The sequence below is a fragment of the Melanostigma gelatinosum genome (assembly GCF_949748355.1).
Source record: "Melanostigma gelatinosum genome assembly, chromosome: 14".
Classification (NCBI taxonomy): domain Eukaryota; kingdom Metazoa; phylum Chordata; class Actinopteri; order Perciformes; family Zoarcidae; genus Melanostigma; species Melanostigma gelatinosum.
The window spans coordinates 9,380,174-9,387,158 of NC_136647.1; positions in this window are offsets into that span (position 1 = coordinate 9,380,174).

Genomic DNA, 6,985 nt, shown 5'->3' on the forward strand with positions numbered 1-6,985 from the left:
ATTCTAACCAATGAATACTGTTTGGGCACATCATATTAATGTGACTAAACAAGTTCAAATTGGTACACAATGAATACAGTCTAAACTGCTATCGTCGCAAGTTTAAAATGCGCAGGAAATTAAGGATTTTGAACACAAGTCAAAACCTGGAAAGATATTTAGTTATTAAATACTCTTAAACATTTTTTTGAGAAACAATGTTTTCATTTAGCGAACCCACAGTTTGGAGTAGTCCCAAAGCATTGACGGTAAATATGAAAGCAGCCTCTGTTGCAGTTCCTCCAGACCACCAACAGAGGCTGACATCTCTCTGCTCTTTACATTTACAGTAACAGAAATGCAGCTTGCACTGATTTTAAAGTTCATACAACACACTGATTGTATTTACAGATAGCTTATTTCATGTCACAAACATCTTCTCATCAGAATTAAGAGTATGTAGCAAAGATCTCCCATTTCCAGCCTTGAACAATAAGACTGAATCAGAACAAACATAGTCTAATATTGCTGTGGTGAATTTTTACTTTGCAGAGCAGAACTGTGCACTCAAAAATATATGAATTACAGTAAATGTAAAATGTTGTATGATTGTTTCATATTGAAGGAAATGTTTCATCAGCTAATATGAACAATAACTGAAAGATGTAACTGCATTACGACCTGACTGAATCAGCGGATTACTGCTTACTCACTGCATCTTTATCTGCAGCCTGCAGCAGCAACGACAACCGGTCTGAACCATGAGGATGACTCGTTTCAGTGCTTGTGATGCTTCCTGTTCCTATTTTTTCATTCGGGGCAGCTCACATGCAGAACATTATAACTGCCGACCTGCCTGCCTATCAGGCAGTCGACCTACCTACCTGCTTGTCAATCTGCACCTCCACCAGCCCGTCTACCTGCCTGTCTATCAGACTGTCTACCTGCATGTCCTTTGCCCGACTGCCATACATGCCTGTCTACCTGCCTATCCGTACTCTGCCCGCGTGCATCCTGCCCGTACACTTCATTGCAAGTCCCCCACAAGCTGCAAGCTTGACAGATATGAAACAATAGCCATGTTTGTTGTTTATGTTCACTGTACACTGTAACTGTTCATAATAATAATATGGGGGAGTGGCTTTAAAAGGAGGCCTGAAGGGACGGGCTGTCTGGTTGAATGATTGATAAAAGCTGACTTACTCTTGCTGGATTCTCTAAGGATTAAATACTGTACCTAGAATTGACAAGTTGACTTTTAGATTCCTTATAGTGGCCTAAATATTTTCCATTTTGGCATACAGACTCATGTTGTGTTACTAAATAACCTAACTTTTGATAGCCATCTCTTTTCCTAGTCATTATTGAACCTCTCAGGCAGCTTCTCTGAGGACCTGCCACTAGATGGGGTCCCAACCTTGATTTTAACTGCAACAACAGCAACAGCTGGTCGGCTGGTACTGCTACACGAGGGGCAGTGTTTGCTGCTTCACATTCTGAGACATGATCATTTGACAAAGCAACCACACTACTTATTTAGTGGCACCAGCTAAACAATTGTTGATGTCATCTTGTCATGCTTCTCTTTGTCCTCATACTGTCAGTCAAGACAATAGAGCCACTTGCTTCCTGACAGATGAGGCTGAGCATGTGATTAGTGGCAGGGTGAGTAATACAGCTCTAGAAATGGAGCCAGTGTTGCTCATCAGGCAGAGCTGTGAGCTGTGAGGCTCACACAAGGCGGGACTGACATGCTCAGTAAACACGCCACAAAATCCCCAACACTTTGGAGACTCAATTGATCGCTCGATGATTGGACGTGGTATGTCCTTGAGCTCGCCGATATCGCTGGAACAGATAAACCAGAGCGTGGTGATGAAAGAAGAGGGAAGCTACGCTGAATTTCCTGCTGATGCTCTCGCTCTCACGTCAGTGTTGTGGTCAAAATGAACAACATTCTCGAGCCATATTTTATTATGTGGCCTATAATACACAAAAATGCCGAAGTGCCATGCCAGATTTACTGCTTTATTAAAAAGCATTGCGTTGCTTTGAAATGACATCTTCTTGGAAGTGCAATAAGTGACTGTCACGTGTACAGAGCCAATGTGTGCAAACCTCAATTTAAATGGGATTTACTTTTTTTTTTTAATAATTGGTTTCCAGATGTAGATTATTTCGGCGGTGGAAATGACCTGTTGGCAGCTGTATTTGTTGACCACTCCTTTTAAATGCTGTTTTTACTGGCATGCCGTCCTGGCGCGATAGGAGAGAATGGCACTAGGAAATGGACGATTCTATACTGAAGCTTTTACAGCTGGTTGCCACATAATTAACTCACAGTTCTCTGCAGTCACGTTAACGGCCCAAGCTATTCATTAAATCACAGGCCATGTTGTATGTGATTCAATTATGTCACACGTAAAATATCCCGGCTCGTAACAGTTCCCAAGTAAAATGGGCATGAATATACATTTGTGTTTTCTTTTCTTGCTACTCTGACATTTCATTCATTTGGATTTACTCATTTTGTTAAAAGAACAGTTGGACTTTAAGGAAAGCCGTTTGAAAAACTTGATACCACTCTGTGTATTAGCTATGGAGTCAGAGCCTGGAGGCATTTAGCTTAGCTTAGCATGAAGTTTACAAGCAGGAAGAAAAGAGAAGGGGAAACAGCTGACTCCAAGACTACAAAATACGCCTGTCTGCACCTCTAAAGCTCACTAATTAGCACATTGTGTCTCTTTCATTTAAACCATATAGAATCTGAAAATATAAAACAACACGTTAAAGTTTTACGTGCAGTGGCGTGCTGGAACTATTTCTCTCTGACCTCAGTGACTTCCTGGAGGTTGTGAGAAGAAACAGCAACTGGAACCCTCTGCTCCAACAGCTGGTACAATTTGGTGACAGATGATCTGTGGTATTCCACAGGAAGTGACATCACAGCAAGGACCTTGTGTGTTGCCAGTAGATGTCATGCTTCACACATCAAGTTTGGGATGGGATCATTTTGTAAATGTCAAATTTTAGAAATCACTGTGGATATGGATAAATGGATGGATGGATGGACGGATAGATAGATAGATAGATAGATAGATAGATAGATAGATAGATAGATAGATAGATAGATAGATAGATAGATAGATAGATAGATAGATAGATAGATAGATAGATAGATAGATAGATAGATAGATAGATAGATAGATAGATAGATAGATGATGGATAGATAGATGGATGGGTAAATGTCTGTTTGTGCTGCTGAACAATGAGAGAAAAAAAGAAAATGTCGAAGTGTAAGCTAGAGAAGCATTGTAGAAACAAGTGGAGGAACAAGAAGGCAGCCTCTCTGAAACAATGGGGATGTTGAAAGTGTGTTGCAGTGGTAATTTGGAGGCCTTACAGGGCTTGCAACATTCCTTGCAGAGAGCTGATGTTCTTGCCTCGCCCTGCTCCCTTCATCCCTCGCGTACCTCTTTTTGGGCCGTCTTTGGGGGCTTTCCTACGGTGCTGGTCATGGGGATGGAGGCCATGCAACGCTAATCCTCCTCCCCAACTCAGGAAAGTACCCTTCCTCCCTGTGCAGAAGGAAAACAACAAAGAGCTGAGTGTGGCTGCAGCCTGCGGGGTTCAGTGCACCCACCAGAACATGTCCAAGAGTCACAGCTTGCTGCTCCCGCCTACCCATCTATCCACGCATGACTCTCCCTCTCCCTCTCTCGCTCTCTCTCAGGCTTTCTCTCTTTTGACCCTCTTTTCAACCTATGAAAGACACGTGCGGTTGGAGACTACAATGTAGCGTACCTCCGTTTCACAGCAGAAATAGAGGACTTTGGAAGGGCAAAAGGGAGGAAAAATAGAACGCTACAAAAGACAACGTGGTCAGAGTGGGTTTTATGGAGGCAAAATGATCCCTGTTCATGGTACAGCATTCCATACGACCATATGAAGACAGTGAAATAGTCTTAAACCCTGAAAGCTAAAAGAAGAACAAACATGTCATACAGCATCTCAGGACTCACATAAGCATGGCGATGGCAAAACCCGGTTTAGGTACCAGTGTTTGTTGTTGGATTGAGGGTTACTTTGTCCATATGTTCACATACAACCCCTTCGGGCTGTTATACGAACTGGTTCTGAAAAGACCCCCTAAAAATGCAAAGAGTTTTAGATCGTCTGTGACTATGACACCAACGAGCGCTAACGTCATGTGGATATCAATGTTCCAAAACTTGTACTGAGTATAAAGTATTTAAATACCTGTGTTAGTAATTATATTTCTTCGAGCGCAATCATCTGGACAAAATCTCAATTTGTTCAATACTTTGGTTTATGACGAAATACCTGCAAAACGAATAGCTTTCCCATCAGCATCAGCTGCACTTTGTCTTTAATGCTGATTAGCAAGTGTTAGCATGCTAACACGCTAAACTAAGATGGTGGACTTGGTAGAGTTTATACATGTATCTCTGTACATTTATCTGTCTATATCAGCATGTTAGCATTGTCATTGTGAGAACGTGCTGATGTTAGCATTTAGCTCAAAGCAACCCTGGTGACAAAGTACAGCCCCACAGAGGCCCTCCTAGGGCTGTAGACCCTCAGTTTTGTTTCATGTCAGTACAAAAGATAAGCGATGATATGATATATCACTTGAAGGCAACCTTATAAAAGCTTTATTTCAAACACATGCCGATTTCAAAATAAACTCACAGCAGCATTACCTTCCCAGCGGAACGTTGTAACAATTTCCACATGGAAGTGTGTTGTTACATCACTTTTACAGCCAAAATGTGACATATTTTGGTGAGTCTGCTTTGAAACGTCGTCTAGCCGGAGACTGAAGGGACTAGTCTGCAGAAAAGACAACAAGGCAGAGGGGGACCAAACACAGAGCACATGACAGCAGCGTTCTGAAAAACAAATGGATTGTTGCTGCGACACATTTTATTTTGATAGTTTTGTAATGCTATTTAGTGACCTCAACATCATATGCATGTGAAATGTTTAGACTGAAATAGACATTAAACATGTTGCAGCTGCTGCTTGGTCTGACAAATGATACTACTTTCTTGTGAAATTTTGAGGACATTCATTCCAGTGTGTGTCTACTTTGACAGGATTCTGTGTGAGGAATTTAAGTATCCACTGTCGATTTTAAATGAACAAAGGTGGAATGTGTTAACATGACTTATTTTCGTCCTTTAAACATTTTTGAATTGTTTGACCACACAGGAATACTTCCTGGTTGTGATGACGTCAGTGCAGTTGGACCCGTTTGACAATAAATGTGTGACAACCGACAATTTAACAGGTGTGAGAAAACTGAAAAGTCTAAGGGTCACATAAAACCTGTAACGGAAATCACATGTTCACATTTTCCTTTGCTAAAGTGGAACAGCTCTGTGGAAGTTTCACAGCCATGTTGATTTATTAAACATAATGTTTGGCACGATATAATTCGTTTTTTAAGCAATAACGCAGTGTGAATAAGTCCCACTCCAGAATGAGATACTCGTCATTTTAATAAATGGGACTGAAAATAGATGTAATCTGAAGACATCTTCTTACATTTTTGTTTCATTTTGAATTTAAAGTATTTGCCAAAATAGATATAAATCTCAATGTATTAATCACTTTTTGCAAAAGCATTAAAATGGATGACCACGTTTTGGGTCTTTCAAGCATCATGTGAAATATTAAAACCTGGTTTTCCCAGCTTGAAAAATGTCTGATTGTGAGAGAATATTTCCAGTTCGGTGTTATTTTATCTTGAGAAAAGTACATTTGAAACGAGTGCAAACACTTGGGAACAAGTGAAACAACCATGTATCCCATTGGCAGATTTAAAATATGGTATTGCCAGAACACTCAATAAATTATAGACTAACTTGTTTGTTAATGCGTTTGGAACGCAAATCCCGTGCTTAATTACACATGTGGTGGCTTTTTGACTTGAGTATTTACTAAGTGAGTGTCATGTTTATGAGAGCCAGAGCATATTTGTTTGCAGGGAGGTTGGTTGGTTACTGGCAGAGTTTGTAGAGCACCCCCTCCTCTCTAATTCTCTCTCTCTCTCTCTCTCTCTCTCTCTCTCTCTCTCTCTCTCTCTCTCTCTCTCTCTCTCTCTCTCTCTCTCGCTCCCTTCAGCTGCCGCGATATTTTCCAGCTCTGGTGCCTCCACCGCACAGCTCGATCGATCCGCATTGATTGTCCCTGACGAGCTGCTCCACTTTCCAGCCAATGTCAGCCAGTCTGCGATCGGGAAGGAGAGAAATGAAGGAAAATCTCTGCCGCCCTGGCGGTGTCATTTCCACACACTTGGGTTGGCCGCCTGCCAGCAGACAGGACAGTCGAAAGAGATGGAGTGGACTTCTGGGGCTGAGCGCGAGGAGACGCGACCGGGGATGAGGAGGATTTCTGTCCGTCAGCGTTGCATGGCTGATAAACTCGTGTTCTCCAAATACATTGATGGGTGTTTACCCGCCACCACCCTGCGTTTCTCTTGACAAAAATCACTCCTAAAACGAGGGCAGACATTCACATTCAACACAATATTCATAGGTTTAGGCATATTATATTGTTATCCTCTAATTATAAACCATCCCCAAAAGCCGCTCACCCAGACAGTTGTGTCTCGCTTAAACTCGCTCAACAAAACCATCCGTATATATATATATATATATATATATATATATATATATATATATATATATATATATATATATATATATATATATATATATATATATATATATATATATATATATATATATTTATTATTTTGAATCCATTATTTGAACTGACCGACGTCAGTAATCATTCAGGCATAGCGCATCATCTTGTATGAGCGCTCAGTTTTATTCTGAATCAACACCTCTCCCCCCAGCTGTCCTGAAATCACACTGCACCTCGCGGCCTCTCCGTTTGTTGTTGCCTCAGCTGAGCCGAAGCGCGCGCGCCGCCGCCGCCGCCGCCACCGCCGCCGCCGCTGAAAAGTCCACT